General features: G+C 37.6%; 1 protein-coding gene across 3 annotated transcripts in view; it reads left to right on the forward strand.

Moving 5' to 3' along the window:
* The window catches only part of FMN1 (formin 1), a 451,599-nt gene that overhangs the window by 222,197 nt on the left and 208,348 nt on the right, over nt 1-21,054 (forward strand). The gene's annotated exons all lie outside the window — the stretch shown is intronic.

Genomic DNA, 21,054 nt, shown 5'->3' on the forward strand with positions numbered 1-21,054 from the left:
CTCTTGAACACCTCTAAGCAGCTCACTATTGCTTATTAAGTCCAAAGACCTTAGCATGGTAATTCAAACTCTCAGTCTAAAGTCAGACTGCAACTCATCTTCCTAGTTTTCTCTTCCACTCTCCTTTCCATGTACTTTCCCATCTCCACGACTTTTTCTTTCACTTGCACTGCTCACAATCAGCAAAACTTCTGCTCATACCACTTCTTTGTGGTCTAGCAAAGATGCCACATTACCCATGAAACCATCCCTGATTTCCCAAGCTCCCGCCTTTGAAATCTCAGACTTTATGTCCAATTTAGGCATTCACAGACTCTTTCTCATGTTATAATTATGAGAGCAAAGGTACCCTCTCCCTCACTTCTACCCACTTTGCTGAGCACATGATGGACTTTCAATTGAAAACACTTTCAATTGAAAACACTTGAATCTGTCATCACAGTAGTACATATATTAATGCATAAATTAAACTCTGGTTGGTTTTCTTTTTTATTTTCTTCCCTTTACAGCATCTGGGTTTAAATTAAGTGATGTTAAAGGTATGTGGTGTGTTTCAAATTCAGAGGCATAGGAGAACTGTACTAGAAAATCTTTGTTCTCAGAAGATGCATAAAAAGATATTTTGCCAGTTTATTTTCTCCTGGAGAATGTATTTATCTTCAGTTGGCTTAGATGCATGTTTATCAGATATTGCATGTTCAGACAGCTTATGTTGAACGATCATTTGTATAAGTTTAAGTGAAAGCAACATGGACGCATAAGAATTTGAAATAACTCGTAAATGCTTTCATTTTATAGATGAGGAACTGAAGGGTCAAAGAGCTGGTCTTAGAATCTAGCTTAATGGTTCTCAACCTTTTCTTCTTCAGTGCAACTAAGGGAAGCAACATGCCCCCAACAGGAATGGAGTTCAGGGTTCGTTATGAGCAAGGATGGTCACTTGGGGTGAGAGTGATGACCACCCATTGAGAGTCACTGTCTGGTTACCCCTAGATCTCAATAACAGAGCCCAAGAGCATGTAGCATGTAGCTGATAGGGGCACCATGGCTGGGAGCCAGGTCTCCCATTGCGGTGCTCCATTACTTACACTGTGTGGGAAATTGCTCTGCCAAAGATGGAGGAGTGTAAACTACGTGATTTAAGTGCTGGGCAGAAAAACTGTCAGCCCATAATGGTGAGTGGTGCTGAGAATATACTCTTTGGGGTTTAAAGTGGTATGTTTATAATAAAAATCTTCAGACATATGAACACAATTGAACCTTTTTCTGTTACACATTTACAAATAATTGGGGGAGAAGAAGGCTACCTTTTTCAAGTATTTAATTCAGTTTCAACTTTGTTGTTTTTTGAGGTCAGAGTTATCTAACACTTTCCTGTTTTTCTTTTCCTTGCTCTTTATCTGTGCAAGTTTGGAATTGCATCCAAGATTTATAAATAGGACCTTGGGAGTTGATTTTATAATACTCAGACCAGATTTTCTAGATTTGTGAGATAAGCATTAGTGTCTAGATTGACTGTTCTATTGTGACCCATACTCAAACCTTGGATTCCAACATCACTCACTCCTTGATGATTAGCAAACTACCTAAAAAGAAAAAGAGAGAGAGAGAGATAGAGAGACATAGAGGCTGCCAGCTCTCAGAAATACCTATTGGAGTGATTTCATGTTTTTCTCCCAGTCCTGCGACCAATTACCACACATAAAGGATTTTTAAAAACACTGCTACTGAGAAGCTGCAAATGGTATTAGAAGATTTTTGTACAGCAAACCAGAAATAAGCTTTTAAGACCAATTATACCTAGAGATGCTGAAAGACAACTATTTCTCCCTCTATGGGCTCCAACTTTTAGTACTGGACTGCTAAGTGTTTTCCTGACAGATACACCATGTTTGGATTTAGTTCTACACTTTTATTCTTATCTGTATTACGTTACTATGAATCTGAAAAACACATAAAAGAAAAATATAAAAAAATGGTTCAGAAGAAAATAGCATTTGTTTTCACATTTGGAAACTACAATTGACATGGGGGGTGTGTTTGAACAAGACAAATTTGGACCAAGAAAAATAATCTCCATGCCTATCTTTTTAAAAATCAAAAGTCCTTTCTTTCAAACACCTCAACTATTCTAATCAGTTTCATATGTTATATTAATATTTTGTCCAAGGACATGCAGTCAGAAAGCCGCCTGCTGCTCTCATGTGCAGGAGGGGAAAGGTGATGTTCCAACACTGAGATTCCTAGTAATCTAAATATTTAGAGTGTAAGTAGTTGGTAATTATTTAGAATAGATGACTGGAGTGGGATACTTGAGCCAGTTCATTTTTTCAAGAAGGGTACATGGAACAAAACTGGCTCATAGAATCTCTCATCTGACAAACACATTCCATAAAACAGCAACATGTTGATGGTGTGAAAAACTGAATCAGTTGTATGGTTTGATTTTGACATTATACAGCTGATTCTGTGTCATCATTAACTTATATACTGAGTTATTGCCATCGACCTTGAATGTCTTGTGAGAAATCATGCATCAGTTTCCAGGGAATGTGCCTCTGATTTTTCACTTTAATATGTGCAGCGTTAGAAAAATTTCTGAAGAGAAAAAATTATAGCCATCTATAACTGTCTCTGGAACTGAATTAGAAGTGCCATTAAATGTTGCATAGACTATTTACACACTCCTTTTGAAAATATTTCATGAATTATATTCCATATTTGATCAGTTAGGAAATAATACTGATTTAAATTCATATCTTCCAATTACTGGAAGAAACTAAAATATGTAATTCCTGTAACAATTATCCTTTGAAAAGCACAAATTATAGAGATGACTATCGATCAAAAGTAATATAGTTTATTCTGAGGGGAGGGGTTGTGGAAGAAAAACAAGAATGTGATTTGTCTTTATTCCAGGGGAAAAAAAAATAAAGTCAGAATGAGATCTGATCCTTTCCAAAGTTATTCTTTGTACATCATATGAGGCTATAATTTCACATGCATCTTCATGTTCCAAGTATCATTAAACATCTAGTAATCAGAACAAATGTTCTGCCAAATTCCATTTATCTTAACTGCTGAAGGCATTGAGCACCCAAGATTTATAAATATATAATTAAAATCCCTATTTTAAAAAAAATAAACTAGTTGGGGGATTTACATTTTTCTTAATCCCTGTTTACACAAAGAAGATATCTGTTTTTTTAAATATTACACCAGATCCTGTGAGCTGAAATAAATCAATGTGATGCTTTGCCAAAACTGTTTAAAATATGATGGGTATCAATGCCCTGTGGTCAGGGAACCTTCTTTGTGGAGGTTTTGGATTTCTCAGGTTTCTCAGAAAGATCATTATGCCAAGTCCCACTGTCATTTCCAAGAGGATGAATTTAGGTGGTGTGGATGTACTTTATCACTTGTACTCTGTCAACCCATATACATCCTGAACTGCAAGTATTCCAAATACTCCAAAAACATTCCTGCCTCTTCCCTAGATGAATCCATAACTGGAGATGTTCAGTAAGCTTGGTTGCTTATGTACAGAAAATTTGAAAAAGAGCCTGTCTACCACGAAAATAACCCACATTATCACAGGTGTCTTTTCAGGGCTCTTTTTTGTTGCTCATTTCCATGACTCCTCTTCCAATCACTGTGAGTTAATTTGAAAGTTAATTCTTAATGCTTGGGTACACATGGAATAAAACACCTTCATAGGTGCCTTAATGATATTGAAACAGATATTTATTTAGAGTACAAAATCCGCACCAGGAACAATGTGGCATGTATTCACAAAGATGACATGATTCATGTCTTTAGTGTAGGGTGTTAATTTTGACTCATTTGGGGTCAGTTCATTTTTCAGCTCCTTCCAAGACCCTGTGCATATCTGTTTGTTTGTTTTTTTGTTATTGTTTTGTTTGTTTGTTTTTTAAGATTTATTTATTTCCCCCCCTTCCCCTCCTCCCACCCTGCTGTTTTTGCTGTCTCTGTTGTCTTCTCATTTTCTCCCCTCTAGGATTCACTGGGATTCAACCCTGGGGACCTCTAATGGGGAGAGAGGTTCCCTGTCAATTGCACCACCTCAGTTACTGGTTTCTGCTGCACTTCACCTTGATTCTCCCCTTGTCTCTCTTTTTTGGTGCATCATCTTGCTGCATGACTCACTGGCGTGGGGCACTGGCTCACCACACAGTCACTTATGTGACCACTGGCTCACCATGTGGGCATGTTCTCTTCTTCTTTTTCACCAGGAGGCCCAGGGATCAAACCCAGGTCCTCCCATATGGTAGGTGGAAGCTCTATCACTTGAGCCACATCTGCTTCCCCCTGTGTGTACTTGTAAGTGAGCTCAATCAGGAGGACCTTTGAATAGAAAAAAAAAAAATGGAGACTGACCATAGCTGTACACTTATGAGCACTAGGGCTTCATGAAATTGTAAAGAACATGGTCTCAATCTGTTATATACCTATCAGCTATGACACCCCTGAGCCTGATTTCCCCCTCTGTAAAGTGATGATAATAGCAATAATCATACAAATCAGAGGGTTTTTAAAAATCTATATGAGAGGCCTTATGTGGGAGCCACTCAATAGTTTCTTCCACCTTCTTTTTGCTAACTGAACCCAGTCATCATAGGTAGGATAGCTTTAAAAACTTCTAAGTGGTCTGGGAGGGACCATGGAAAATTCATTCATTTATTTAACAAATATCCAAGGGCTTGCTATTGGCCAGACACTCTTTGTAGTTCTAGGGGTACATCAGTAGACAAAACAAAAACATGGGTCCTCATAAAATTGACATTTATAAGATGGAAAGAGGAAGAGAAGGGAAGGAGCACAGTAGGTAGGAAGAGGACCAGTATGCATTCTCTCAAAGAAGCCAAGAGAAGTCATTCTTAGGTTGCACTGCAGAGTTCCACAGGAGAATGAGGGAAAAGCCACTGAATTGGGTAATTTAGAAAGCCATTAGAGATTTTCATGAACATCATTTTCACTAGAGTCGTAAGGACCTAAGTCAGCTTTCTGAGAAATTGCAGAGGGTCTGGCAAAGATGCAAAGGTAATAGGTAATTACAAATATTTTGAAACGGTGTTTGTCATTGTACATAGTGGAAGATGTTATCTTGAGGAAGAGGCAGAATTAAAATGAATGTTCTGGGTTTTGTGGGCAGATAGAAGGAGGACTTGAGCACTTTTTAAGTAGGATAGAAAAGCAAGAGAGAGACATGTCAATGAATATGTAGAAAATTGCTTGAGAAAAATCTCAACATAAGCATCATTACATTTCTTATGTGTGATATACTAACTTATTTCTTTTGGGATACAGTGCTAGTTTAATTTTGATGTGTTTTCATGGTATGTGGTTCTTATGAAATACAATTTATATGGAAGAAAGTTTGAATTTTATTTCGCCATAATGTGCTCAGTCTTTTCTCTATGGCTACCATCTAAACATATATATAAACTTATGCATAGGGCATGTATGGATTGCACTGATAAATTCTGACTAACAAGGCATTAGAAACTCAAGCAGTTGCTGTTGGTAATAGTCAATATTACATAAATTCTCATGTTTTCCAGTCTGTGTATTTTTTAATTTGTGCTGAAGATGTTACTTCTGATTTTCTTTCACTTTTCATGAAAAATATATTAAGAAGCAAGACAAGGGAACCTGAGGGAGAATTTTTAGTTTATTGTCCTAATAGAGTAATACTCAATATCCATCTTGGATACCCCATATTTATTGAAGGAAACTGTTCTAACTGCACTATGGAACAGACTTTTTTTGATTGGTCGTATTCTCTATAATTAAAAAAAACAACCGTGAATCTCTTGTTTAAAGAAAACCAAAAACCCAGGGCACTCCTTTAATCTACTACTCTGATCCTTGTATTGGAGACTGGTTTAAGAAAAGGGATTACTACTCAAGAAAACCCTTTAAAAGTTTCTTGACTTAGGAATAGAAGGATACTAGAATATTAGAATCTTTTTTACTTAAAGCATTTAATAATCAACTACTAAAGAAAATCAGATTTATCAAAAATAATGTGATAGAAAATAGATCTTGAGAAAGTGGAGGGAAGGAGACATCATCGTGTAAAGGCAGTGTAGCATTCTAACACTGAGTTTTTCAGTCATTCACTCACTCCCCCGGCCATTTTTCCACAGAGCTGCAATGTCAGAATGATGCTGAAAGTGGTAGCATCATCTTAGGTGATTACCACTCAGCCCATTCCAGCCCTGCTCTAGAAAACAGGGGCTCTGGAAAGTGGTACAGAGGAGTAAAAATGTAGTTAGCAATCATAAAGGGAAAAGGTAAATGTTTACCTCAGGAAATCTGGATGTGTGTGTCAGAGCTCTAAGACACAGGGACTTTTAAAAATGTTTTTGGGACTCTTATTTTACGGCAGTTTGTTTTTTCAGCAAAGAAAGATTTTGTGCAACCAAAATCTTGCTTGAAAGCTGTTTTAGTTTGCTTGAAGGCTGCCAAGGTAATTGTATTAGTCAGCCAAAGGAGTACGATGCAAAGTACCAGAAATCTGTTGGCTTTTATAAAAGGTATTTATTTGAGGTAGAAGCTTAGACTCACAAGGCCCTAAAGAGTCCAACTCAGTTACCATAAGAGGTACTTACTTACCCAAAGTCTGTTGCCATGTGTTGAAGCAAGATGGCCCAGGACATTTGTGAGGGTTCAGCCTTCTTTCTTCCTCTTAAGGCTCTGTGGTCACAGCTTCTTCTGTCTCAGCTGTAGGCTGGCATAAGGCCAGGGGCTTGTTTCTTTCTGGGCTTAGCTGCTCTGCTCTCTTCACAAGGTCAGCTGTTAGACTATTAGGCTCATCTCTCTTCCAGGGGCCTCTGCCATATCTGATGAGCTGAGTCTCTTCCTCTCTGTTGTTCTTCTCTGTGTATCTACTTCTGTGTGAGACTCTGTTTTATCAGCCCAACAAGGGAATTGGCACTTACTACTGAGTTGCACTCTAATGACATGATTGAATCAAAGCCCTAAGCTTAACATAATTTACTCAGACATCTCAGCTGTGAATCTATTACAATCAAAGGGTTATCACGCCCAGAGGAACAGGCCAGTTTACAAACATAATCTATATCTCTTTTTCAAATTCATAAATAATATCAAACTGCCACAGCAATATACCAGAATGGATTGTCTTTTACAACGGGAAGTTATTAACTTATAAAGTTCTGAGGCCATGAAAGTGTCACAAATCAAGGCATCATCAGGAGATGCTTCTCCCCAAGCTACAGCTGTGGGTGATCAGGACACAGTGGCATCTTCTGGTCTCTGCCTCCTTCTCCAGGTTCTGTTGCTTTAGCTTCTGGCTTCCAGGACTTTTGCTCTCAGCTTCTGGAGGTTTCTCTCTGTTTCTGTGGCTCTGCTTATTCCAGTTTATCAAGGAATCCAGTAAGAGAATTAAGACCCATCCTGGGCTAAGCCCTACTGGAGTAATCTAATCAAACAGGCCTAACTGGATCTAATCTAATCAAAGGTTCACAATAGGTTCATTCCCATAGAATGGAGCAGTTTAAGGAAATAATCTTCTGGGGTCCATAAAAGACTCAAACTACCACAGAAGCCCAACTGATAAGTAGCATTTTATTAGTTTGAATTTATTTTAGTTTTAAATTTAGGTCTCTTACTTATTATTACTTGAATCCTTAAGAAGCTTTTTAAATTGAGATATAATTTTACATACAGTAAAAAAATCACCTTTTTAATATACTTCTGAGTTCTAATAAACTCAGTTACATAACCATACTACAATCAAGGCACAGAGTCATCCTATCACCACAGAACATTTCCCTGAGTCCCTTTAACATAATTCCTCCCCTGACCTTTGGCCCCTGGCAATCAGTGATGTATTTTCTATCGCCATAGTTTGAGTTTTCCAGGATGCCATATAAATATAGTCATGTAGTGTGTAGCCTTTTGAGTCTACATTCTTATACTTAACATCGTGCATTTGAGATTCATTGTTGTATCTACCAGTAGTCATAACTTTTTATTTCTGAGTAGAGTTCTACAATATGCATACACCACAGTTTGTTTATCCTTTCCTCAGTTGAAGTAAATTTGGGTGGCTTCCAGTTTTGAGTGACTATTAATAAAGCTGCTAAATACATTTCCATATAGATTTTTGTGTTAATGTAAGTTTTTATTTCACATGAGGAAATACCTAGGAGTGGAATTGTTGGGTCATATGGAAAGCATATATTTAATTTCACGAGAAATGGGCAAATGGTTTTCCAAAGTTTCTATACCATTTTTAATTCCCACCAGCAATGTAGGAGAGTTTCAGTTGTTCTACATCCTCTCCAGCACTTGGTTTTATCAGGTTGGCCAGTTAGTCTTTCCATCCCTCTCCCATTCACTCCTCCTTCCTCCATTCTAATACATGGGTACTGGTATCTCACCGAGTTTTTGTTTTTTTTTTATTTATTTCTCTCCCTACCGCCCCCCCCCCTCCCTCACACACACACCAGTTCTCTGTGTCCATTCACTGTGTGTTCTTCTTTGTCCGCTTCTATCCTTATCAGCGGCACCGGGAATCTGTGTGTCTTTTGTTGTGTCATCTTGCTGTGTCAGCTCTCTGTGTGTGTGGTGCCATTCCTGGGCAGGCTGCACTTTCTTTTGCACTGGGAAGCTCTCCTTTTGGGGTACACTCCTTGCGCGTGGGGCTCCACTACGCTGGGGACACCCCTGTGTAGCAGGGCACTCCTTGCGCGCATCAGAGCTGTGCATGGGCCAGCTCCACACGGGTCACCAGAGGCCCAGGGTTTGAACCGCAGACCTCCCATGTGATAGATGGATGCCCTATCCATTGGGTCAAGTCCTCTTCCCTCGCTGAGACTTTAATTTTCATTTCCCCAATGACCTATGATGTTGAATATCTCATCCATATATCTTCTTTGGTAAATCATATGATCAAAGTTTTTACCCATTTTGGAGAAGCTGTTTTCTTCTTATTGTGTTAATAGAGTTCATTCGTTTGTTTACAAGTCCTTTGTCAGATACATGTTTCGCAGATATTTTCTCCCAGTCTGTGACTTGGCATTTCATTGTTTTAACTGTGTCTTATAAAAAGCAAAACATTTTAATTTTGATAAAGCCCAATTTATCAATTTTTAAAATAGATCATGTTTCTAATGGCATATAAGAACTCTTTGCCTAAACCAAGGTCATAAAGTTACTCTGTATTTTCATAAAGATGCTTTATAAATAAAAAGCATCTTTAAAAAATTTTGAAGTTAGGAGTTTTGTCGATTGGGTCTTAGATTAACCACAATATCCAATTCATTTCTGTATTATATTTTGGTAACAAAATCTCTGAAAATCACTTTTTACAAATTACATAGTTACATTAAAATATAATTTCCTTCATAACTCAGAGTTCTGTTCAGTTAAAATAATTCCTAAGATAGAAACATAAATTTCAGGAAATTTTTATGTTTGATTAAGTAACAATTAAAATTGCTTAAATTTTAAAATAATCATAAGCGTTACTCTGTCAAAAAGTACCCAGTATGAAATTAATGCTAAAATCATTTTATTCTACATAATGATGTGTTTATTTGTTGTTACACAACTATTTTGCCGTAACTGGGGCAAGCAAAGAACAAATGAGCCTGAGCCTTGGTGGTGCCCAAGAGAATATGGTACATATGTGCTAAAGTAGTATATTCTTACAGGGATATGCACAAGCCTGAACAAAAGAAAGAAAAAGAGAAAAGTTGAAGTAAAAGATCAGTGCAGAGTTAATACTTTCTTAATCAATGAAATAGCCTTCAAGACATTGAAATAGATCCAGAGAGATGGCAAAGGAAATGTGTTATTCCAGAAAGGCAAGTTACCCTAAGAGTAGTTGTGCTGGTGGTATCCAAATGTGTAAACTTTTGGTATAACAGTTGAGTGCATTTTTTAAAGTCAGTTGTTTTTAAGCTTTAAATAAATTAAAATTGACAGATAAAGTAGATACAATCCCAGGTATTGGTTCTTTTGAGGAATAAAGAGACCCACGGGTTCTATGATCATGGCAGATGGGATTCACTGCCATGGAAGATGGCCCTTCTCTGGAGCTGATGTTTCTGCGTGATGGAATTGGACTCAGAGGTGATCTCTTTTCACAAGACTTGCATGCTATTTTAATGGAATTGTAGTTGGTGCTGGGGTTTTAGATATATTTAGGGGATTTGAATCTCTGGACTGATAATATGACACCCAGGCCCAGAGCCTCAACAGACTTCAGCTCCTATACTTTGATTTATTGGACTTACCCCACTCAGCTAACATGGAGTTGAAGAAGGTCAACCACCACACCATGGAGCCTAGAGTGTCTACAACTGAAAGCAGGAGGAGTGCATCCAGTATCCATGTGGAATCTAAGCCCCCACTTGACATAGATGTGCAATGGACACAACCAATCCAATGTCCACAGAGAAAATGTTGAATGGGTGTGGGAAGGGTAGCCATAGTGGCTGCTGGGTTTGGGGAATGGGAGGAAGAGATGAGATGTGGAGGCATTTTCGGGACGAGGAGATGTCCTGGGTGGTGCTTCACGGACAATTACGGGACATTGTAGAGCCACCCAGGGCCCACTGGATGGAACGTGGGAGAGTGTGGGCTATGATGTGGACCATTGACTAGGGGTGCAGTGATACTCAGAGATGTACTTACCAGGTGCAATGGATGTGTCACGATGAGGGGAGAGAGTGTTGCTGTGGGGGGAGTGGGGGGTGGGGGCGGTGGGGTTGAATGGGACCTCATATTTTTTTAATGTAATTTTTAAAAATAAATAAATAATTTAAATTTTAAAAAAATAATAAAAAAAAAACTTCTTTTAAAATAAAGCTTTAAAAAAGAGAAAAAAAAATTGTGTTTGCTGAAATACCTCCATGGGTCTCTAGAGACACTCTTCGTAAAACTCCTGGTCTTTTTTAATTTTACAGATTTTTTAAAAATGAGAGCCAGAGATAATGAAGCAAATTTAAGGTCAAACAACCACCTCAGGCTGAACTAAATCCAAGCACTCTGACCCTTATTTTAGTGTTTTCTCTATCAACTGCCACCACCCCCCCCCTTGTTTTCTATTACTTGACCCAACTTTTCAGATTATAGCAGAATTGTTTCTCCTTTGGTTCATTATTTAGGGAATGAAGACCATACTCAATTTTGTGAGCCTCTTCTGGACTCTGAACGTATATATTTTACAATGAGTATGCCTTTTGGCTGCGGTGAGCAATTTTTTGGAAATTCAAGACTTCCTCCTTCCTAGCTTCCACTAGAGGAGGTGTCCTAGGCCAGAGCCCAGATCGTAATGAAAACCATGTAAACCCTCATGTTTGTTGATTAGGCTGCGATCTTAAACCCAATCAATGGCAGATTTATCTAGTGACTCATCTCTGGGAAGTCTTGAAATGGCAAGGAAGAGGTGGTTGTGGCCTAGGCACACATCATTGGTCATTTGTTCAAATAATGAAGAAAGGATGACAAATACCATCTTGCTTACTCATGAAAACACATTCAGCAAGGTTGGTTCTAAGTGTTTGAATCTGGAGTGGCTTCATACTGGAGTGTGATGAAGCAACATGGAGGATCTGGGATGAACTTGTATGGTCCTTGGTTTTCTTCAGATGTCAAGAAAAAAGTGATGTCTGAATAATAATTTTTAAAATAAGATAATAAAATAAAAGACTGTACAACCTACACTATCTCAGCTGTCTTGAAAAATAGAAGGAACCCACAAATATATCGCTAATCTCAATTAGAATGTGAGCTGCTCAAAAACTGGATTGTTTCTTATTTCTGATACTTTTCACAAGTTTTGGTATATTCTAGATGCTTAGAAAATGCTTGTTTGAATTAGGTAGAGAGGCTATAATCTCATCTTCCTTTGATGTAATAAAGACCTCTTCAGAATTTACCTGGTTTGTACACCACTTCTCTGAAGAGTATGCCCATAAGCAGGGAATTTGTCACAAGCCCTTCCCTAAGCTTCTCCTTCCTACCATAGTGCTATATCATTTGTAAATATATAGAGACTGTTTTCTAGTCAGTAATCCTGGAATCCTATTGCATAAAATTTCATCGTAACTTTTATACCAGAGCTCAGGAACTGGCCCCTGCTCCTTTGCTCCCATTTGATAATGTTATATAAATGATCTAATATCTACCCATTTTTAATAAAAAAAAAAAAGAGACTCGGGAGCTATATGGAACAAACATAATTGAGGAATCCACATCATACCCTCCCAATAGTACTGTTGGACATTTGGGCTTTAGCCATAGGTAGTGGCCCATTATAAACAAGTATGTGAGTAATTGTGAGGGAATTATTAAAATGATTACTATAAATACTAGGAGAATCCCAGTTTGTCACAGTACTAAGGATCAAGGTTTAACATCTGTTGCTTGTAAGCTCACACATACTCTGGAAGGGGTCCTAACTTGTTGGACTAGTTGTAGATTCAGTAGTATAATAGTAATACAGCATAAAATTCCAAATTCTCTTTCCTGTTAGAGAAAGAATTATATGTTGGCTCATTGCCTAAAACTGTGTAGTTCTGGGTTTGCTTGTAAGATTTAGGATACTTTTTGGAAAAATGAACTCAGAAAATTATATCCATGGTGTTATCCCAAGGTATATTCATTCTGTGAATTCCACTATATGTGATGATATTAGTAGCTTAGAAACCTTATCAGAGTTCCCTGTGTGACTTCTTTTATTTCACAAAATTCACCCTGGCTACAGTCATCTAACTCCCAGCTTGTTCTTGTTTTGTTTCCCAAGTAGGAACTTCAATGCAGAGTCCAAAGGTTTTTCTATTTTACTTTCCACATACTTCCTTGGATGATTGCCTATAATTTTATTTGCTTGGTTATTTTCAAAAAGTATATTACTGAAAAATTAGAATAACTCACTTTCTGAAAATAACGTACAATTTTATCTGACTTGCATATTCAACTGCTGGTGTGTTTTCAGAGCACTCTACTGAGTCCATTTGCCCTTGTGTGAACATTTGCATTAATAATGATAGCTGGTTCTCTTTCTTTATATGGCTTAGATAATACTGTGCTTTAAGCCCCTAGGAAACTTTCATGAGGTAAGCTGTATTCAAGGATGATTTGAGAGAAAGATATGATAAAGTCTTAAGGGTAGAAATTTTAAAACTGGAGGAAACACTGTTTATCTAATTTAAACCTCTCATTTTCAATATTAATAAAATGAAGCTCAGAGGAAGTAAATAATTAAGGGCAAATATAAAGGCAAATGGCTAATGACTGGGATAACTGGAAATAGAAACCAGGTCCAATGCTTCTCCTATGACTTACGTGGGAACTAAATAACTTCATATCTTTTAATTGTCGAGTGACTCCAGTTATTTTCTAGAGGGTGGAGGACAATTTTAAAGCATCTTTGAGAAGGTATATCTGTTTTTGCATTGACGTTCGAATTTCCTAAAGAGTATAAAATGTGAAGAATTATTAATTACTGAGGATCTGTAATAAGGTGAGTGAAAGAGCACTAGACCTGGACTGAGGTCTGAAGCTAAGTCTTCTCTTACTGGCAATTCACTAAATTTTTTAGTGCCCTCCCTTACCTCATTGGGAAAGCAACCACAATACCAGAAATCTTACAGTTTGTTGCAATAATTATATGTATTAATGTGATACAAATGCATTGGAAGTAATAGGTAGTAAATAATTTTATTAGTCATTAATTATAATTATGAATTACTGTGATTTATTTAGCCATTATCACGTTGAGGGTCATTTGATATCAATTAAAAATGTTAGTGAAATAAAAAAATGAATTTATTATCAAACAAACAAGATTCCAATTCTCTCGGCATTTTCTAGCCATAGGGACTTCTGCAAGTTACCTCATCCCAGAATATCTAATTGACAAGAGTTGCAAGGTTTAATTGAAGGTACTTAGCACAGTGCCTGGTACCCTCACTCAGTGTTCCATTTCTTTCCTTATCGTCACTGAGCATCAGCTGGGCATGTAATTAATGAAGAGAGCACCATTTGTTACTTGTGTGTAATTTTTTGTACTCTCTAGCTTTGCATGCCTTGAGTTTTGTTTCAGCATCAACTTACACACTATTTTCTCATTTTGATTGCTTTTTACTCCTTCTCTTCCTGCCCGGTTTCTGTTTTCCCCCTTCTAGCAAATTCTTACTATAGCAATGTGAAATGTGCTTCATGTTTGAGTGTCCTTGAGATGGCCCCTTAGTTTTAACATGATGTGCTTTTACTGCTGATAAGGGCAAAAAAAGTATTGCTAATAGTTAATTAAAACCCGTTATTGTTAATTTACGGCATTTTCATCAAACCCAATGTCATTTTCATTGATATAGAATGTTTTTCTTTTACAGTAGCAAATGTAAGCCAGTTATATAGGGGGTTATTGAAAACTTTGCACAACCTTCCAAAATAAAACAGTAAAACCTGAGTGCTCACATCCAAAGTTACATAATCACCATCTACTTGCCTTAACTAAGCACTCTGTAAGTACTGAATCCTATCCCTTACAGGTATTTCGTGATCTTGGGTGCCCTTTCCTTTTCCTTCCCTTTGCTCACAGTGCACTCTTCTGAAGTGGTAAGGCTTTGTTGTGTTTCCATACAACCCCAGGGATTGTCTAGCTTTGCCTGACTTAAGGATGTAGAATTGGGAAGAGTCCCTGGAAAAGGGACCTGCTCAAATTGTGCAGCAGATAACCTGAATTTTTACTGGCCTTGGCAGCACCACTGGAAGAGAATGTTCATAACAACAAAATGCTAATGGATAGTTTTCCCATAGTGCTTGGCACCGACATGATGTCTTTCATCAGCAGACACTTTTCCACCTTCTTTCTGACAGACATGCTTGTGGGGACCAGACAAGCAAAATTCTCTCTGTTGCTTGGGTTTCATTATTACATTGTGTTCTTTCGATGATATCTCTGTGCAGTGGTAATGTGGAGGATATTAAAAAATAATGAGGATTTGGTAGAGGAAGGAAGGAGCAGCCCCCAAGGAGACTAAGAGTTCCTAGAGCCCAATTCTTAATCAGATTAGAATCACAAATATGGTTCCATTCTACTGGATAGTATATCACACTTATGGGAACAACCTTTGAGCTTTCTGTAGAGGGAACACTTATCTGCATTAAGTATTTTGAATTGCTGAAACCAAACGGGATAAATATCAACTTTTTAGAAATACATTAAAAAAATACCCGGGATATTTTATCTGAATTTTCTAGACAATAACAATTATGAAGCCCTCTAGCTTAGGCAGTACATGGGCATATCACAGAGGAAGAGAACCACGTCTCTCATTTATTTGTTCCTTTTGAAACTTAAAGTCAAGATGAATGGATGAAGGTAAATAAAATAAATTCAGTTCAAGAGGCCTTTGTGGATCACTAACTAGCCAAGCAGTATGCAATGTTTTGGAAGTTCGAACATGCATATGGTATGGTTCCCAACCTCCTAGAGCTTTTAGATTTGCAAAGAAGATAAACATAAATAAGCTAGAAAGTTCTTTGGCAACAAAGACAAGAGAGCAGTTTTGTCAAAAAGAAGAGTTAAGAAAAGTTTAAGCCAAAAGGTGACGACTGTAAACTTGACTGAATTTTCCTTCAGGGCTTTCAGGTGAAAATGGAGAGAAAGGATGTTTTAGTAAGGGAAACAGCATGTGCAAAAGCATAAAGTAGTGGGAGTCAATCATATATTTAGTGTCCGTAGTCGCACTGCACAGGCAAAGTGTGGGGAAGTGCCTGAGGTGAAGGCTAGAATAGGAGGGAGTGCACAGGTTTTCCAGAGCCGTGAATATTTTGCAAAGGATTTAGGATTATCTCCTGTGTAGAATAATTGTTCTCAGTATGGGTGATGAAAGGATACTCCCTTCATGGGGCCATATCAGAATTGGGAAGGAGCTTTTTCAGATAGCATATGTTTCCTTGAAGGGTCATTGTAAGAGTCATTGCCCAAAGACACTGCTGTGTTGGAGCAGAATAAAGATTAAGAGTGGTTGCTGTGGTTTCAGCTCTGGCTGCCCACTGCAATCCCTTATAGGGAGTGTTAGGGTTACCACTGCCAGAACACCAACTCAGACCAGTTAAATCAGGATCTCTGGGTCTGGGCCTGAGCATCACTATTTTTTTTTTTTTTCCCAAAGTTCTCCAAATGATTCTGATGGAAAGCCAAGGCTGAGAACCACTGCATTAGACAGATATGTATAGTGCTGATGAAGAAAAAGAGTGGTTAAAATAGAGTAGATTTAATTGAAATGGCTCTTTTAAGATCATGAGCTTGAATCTTGCTTAAAAGGAAATCAATACAGATTAGTAGACTATTGCAGGTGGAAAAAGTATATAAGTAAGAATGAATACAATAGAAAAACAAGCTATGAATAAAAGAAGGTAAGAAAAACCTTCCCAAGAAGGAAAGACTAGAAAGATGTCAAAACCTTAGTGCCTCTCTCTTTTCAAGTGATGTGTTGGGGTAAATGCAGGAAAACAACAGATTTCAGGATGGAGGAACTCATTACACTCCATATGTCCTAAAGAACATTTATCAAAAAAAAGAATAAAGTATTTGTAATTGTTTCATCTCTCACTTATAAGCACCATGTTCAATGTGAAAGTAAAGGGGAATCAAAAGAGCCAATAGGGTTTGAAAGCATTATAATTCTTCTGACCCAACCTCACTTGTAGATTTGACTACAGAGAACTAGGCTTGCCATTTCATAAAGATTTCCAGGATCCTGGGCTAAGATTATCTGAGAGTACGTGATTATCATACAGAAAGTTCTGGCTCTTTGTGTGTGGCTGACCCAAATCATTACCAAGTCTTTCCAGCTATGGATTCTGATAAAGAAGGGAAAACAGTGCATTGTTTCATTTTCAAAGTCAATAGAGAGAAGATAATAGGAAGAAGAGTCAAGAGTTGGCTTAAAAACTAGCTTTCCCAAAGGTTTAATTCATGTTATGCATGGACTTGCTATGCTTCATTTTTCAGTAGAGCCAGGCACAATTTGAAATAATTGATAGGACATGGACAGATAGGGAATGAATCAGGTGCTTATTACCATAATTACGCTGAGTTACTCTGTCATGCCAAGCTAATGAGCACAACCGGGACAAAACTGGAATGATCAAGTAGAATTGTGAAACAAAAGGACAAAACTGTTTTTATATTTGGGTCATTTAAATTTCAGTGGTCAGAGGGTTTCTTACTATAATATCAGCATATTGGTGTGGAGTTATGGAAAGTCATTGTTTTCCTTCTTATCCGGTAGTTCTCCATATCAGTGAATCTAGTTTGCAAGGAAGCCATTAATGGAATCTGTGCCTGCCATTAATGGAATCTGTCCCCTTACCTTGAGTTTTTGCCACAAAGATAGGGTATTAAGACAAAGCAACATTTGGAAAGGCCCAAATGCATGTAAAACCATGGTTCTGGGGGGAGTGAAAAAGTTATGTAAGACTGGAACCCAGGGTTTATCTGAGGGAAATGTATGAGCCAAAGTGTTGAGAAAGGAGGCAGAAAACAGATCAAAGAGCGTTCAGTGTGTCTCTGATAAAAAATTTTAGTGAAAATCTGTAAGTAATGTGTAATTATTGAAGTGTTCTTAAGGAATAAATATCTACATGTATTTTTTAAAAGTCTCCCTGGAACCTTTGAGACTAAACTGTGGTCAGGAGGATTAGGTGGCTCTTGCCAATGTCCAGGAGAAAAGAACCCAACACAAGGTCGAGGCAGTGGGAATGTAAAGAAATGGATGGATCAGAGAGACTTAATGAATTCATTGGCAAGTGGAATGTTGGGAAGGAGAAAGTGCAAGGAACTAGTATGATATCTAGGTTTGTGGGAGGATAGTGCTGTAAACTGCAGGAGAAATTTCAGAGGAGGAACAAATTGAGGCCTGCAATCATGAGTTCAGTTGCAGATGGATTGAGTCTGTGTTAGCTATCTAAGGATATAGGCAGGTCAGTTGGAGTTTTGGTCTTCAGGTACCAACTTGGAAGTAACTAGCATATAGTAAACAGAGTCACCCAGAGAGATTGTTTTGTATGAGGAGGAAAAAAATGGTGAGGAAGATGCCTGGGGAACATTTGAGTTAAGTGGAGGAAAAGGAGACCACAGACTGACTGGAGAGGGCAGAGAGCAGGAAAATCAAGTAGCAAAGGGGAGTATTTCAGAAACTTAGTAAGGCAGAGAGAATTTCAAGGCCTGGGCAACAGTCAGCTTTAACAAATGTGGCTGAGAAGGCAAAGCCACTGAAAAATATTGAGCAAATGTGAAAATGTACCTCCAGTAGGACAGCGGAGGGGGAAGCCAATCATACTTGACTGAAAAGTAAATGAGAAATTAGACTTTATCTCAAAGCTCTGCTGTGAGGAAAAAGAGACAGGGTGAGAAAGAAAGGGTGACAGCTGGAAGGGGTTAAAGGAGGATTTTGATATTTGTTTTGCCAGAAACAGATAGAGCATGGTCCCGGAAAGTGAGAAGAGAGATCAACACAAGCTGATGTGGTCACTGGCCTTTGTGATCTGTCAGGCCATAAAGAGACAATAATTATGATAGCAGAGTTATATAACATTTTTTCTGTATGTTGTTTCACTTCTATTAATGCCTTAAGTCCTCAGGGCAGTTACAACAAGCAGATTTTACTATTCCCATTTTACTTATGAGAAAACTGAGGTACAGAGACATTAAATAACCCTCCAATTTGTGCTCTACCCACTACATTTAAACAAGCTCATTAAATCAGAGCCACCCAAATGACACATAGGTATGTGCTTCAGCTTCAGCAGCTTAAGCAAATCAATGGTTGAGAGGTGGAAATGACAGTATGTGGAGACAGAGTCTTCACTGTAGATGAAGGTGTCTGATGAAGAGAATATTATCTCTGTGCACTCTTTGCAACTTTTTCATGTCTTTAAACCAGGGGTTCTTAACCAGGCATCCATGAGCTTGAATTGAAATTTTTAAACATTATCCTTGTGGGGACATATTGGTACAGGTGTGATTTATCTATTAAATAATGTGCAGTATAGTGGGGACTTAGTTAAAGGGTTCATAGAACAAAAAAGGTTAAGAACCCTGCTTAAGCAATCCAATAGGATTGGGCAAAATTATTTGAGTATTAACATTCTTAGAAGAAGTTTTAGTTAGAAAAACAGCAGAGAGTTTGTTGTGGCGGAAATGAACAAGTCATTAATATGAACTTAAATTCTTGGCCAGTAATTTAGGTGAAAATCAAGGCTAGGTGGATGGGGTGGGGGACAGCAGGAGGAGAGAGAGGGCTGAAGAGAAAGAGATTACTCTGACTACATAGTTGAATGAAGTTTGAAATTACTTCTAGTCAGTTGGTGTAGAACTCATGAAAGGCTGGATAAATGCTTGTTTGTCATACATCGATTATTCTAATTGCTTAAATGTTTCCCGGTTTTATGCCTATCACTTAACATTGGTGGTCTTATTTAAAAACTTATTAGGAATTTGTTAGTCTTTTACTCTAATAATATCAGTAGCAACAGTAACTCAAAATAACATGTATTCAAAATTTACTATGTTCCAGATATTAGAGCTAATGCTTTCCACGAAGATTCTCATCTTCCCTTTATAAAAGCCCCAAAGATGGTTCACTATTGTTTTCATTTTGTACTTGAGGAAACTCAGGCTTGGAGAAAGCAAGTTCCCTGCCAAGGTCTTAGACCCAGCAACTATCTAAGTCAGGATGTAAACCAGGTAGTATCCACAACTCAGACCCTTTACTCTCCACACCAAGAAGAAACAGACAATGTCCTGAACTCTCTAACTCTCTTCAGGGTTGGCTCGGAGCTGCTGTGTCCCCATATGATCAAATCAGTCAGGAAAGACTTGTCTCTAATATCTCCTGACTACAGCTGATTTGTGAAAATGAATGTTGAGGAAAAAGCAAACCTAAAGTTTAGGTTGTATATGTATTACTAGAATAAAGATTTTAAAATATAGGATTGTTCAACACAGTGAACCCTAATGTAAAACATGCACTGTAGTTTATAGTACAATTATAATCTTTTATCAGTTGTAACAAATGTACCACACTAATGCAAGGTGTTAATAATGGGATATATGCAAACTCTACTTCCTGCATGACTTTTCTGTAAACCTCTAACTTCTCGAATATAAATAATAATAATTAAAATTTATGTTAATGAAGGCAGGGATGCTTCCTATATCTTCACCTTGTCTGACTAGGCCACTAACATTTACTTCTTCAAAACAAAAGGAGTCTGCACTTGCTTATGCTTTTGTGTTATAGGTATTTGTGGGCTGAAATTGTAGCAGAAGGAAGTCTTGGTTAGCCACAGAAAAGTTCTTGGGATAATGAAGGTGAATATAACTCTTATCTTAGAGTGTTGTTTTTTTTTTTTTCCCATCCTTCTATAACAACGGTATGGATTTGGGTATGCTAGATGGTGGAATACAGCAGTAAAGTCAGATACTGTTGCTTTTATCTCATGAAATTCATCATCTGATGGGGAAAGCAGAAATTAAATTCACCAAAAATATTTTCTGCTAAATTGAATTTTGGAAATTTTCATAAAATTATGAATTCGATTGATTCCTAGCTAAACCTAATAGACTAAATAGCTTTAAATACTGGGAATTAGATAATTATTGAGGGTGTATTAGCTCTGTGCTAATAAATATAAACCCATAGAATCAAGTCATTAAAATAACTGAGGAAATAAGTATCAAAAAGACTAGTGTCTTGTAAAATACAGTTTAAAATGCTAGCTATGTAGAAGAGAGAAATAGCAGATTTTTATATTCCCATATTTTCTGTGCATTTATCCGGCATATTACTAGATTGTGAATGATGATGACAAGGCATGGCTACTGATTATGGGGAGCTTTGTTATAGAAACTTTTTAAAGTGCATGTGTGTGGTTGTTCCTCCTTTGCAGCTGGACTTCTGCTGTATTCGCCTGGAAACCCCGTAACTGCCGACATTGAAGGACGGCTGTGGGAACAGCAGCACTGAGCCAGAAGGA

The sequence above is a fragment of the Dasypus novemcinctus genome, chromosome 3, assembly GCF_030445035.2.
Source record: "Dasypus novemcinctus isolate mDasNov1 chromosome 3, mDasNov1.1.hap2, whole genome shotgun sequence".
In the NCBI taxonomy this organism is placed as follows: domain Eukaryota; kingdom Metazoa; phylum Chordata; class Mammalia; order Cingulata; family Dasypodidae; genus Dasypus; species Dasypus novemcinctus.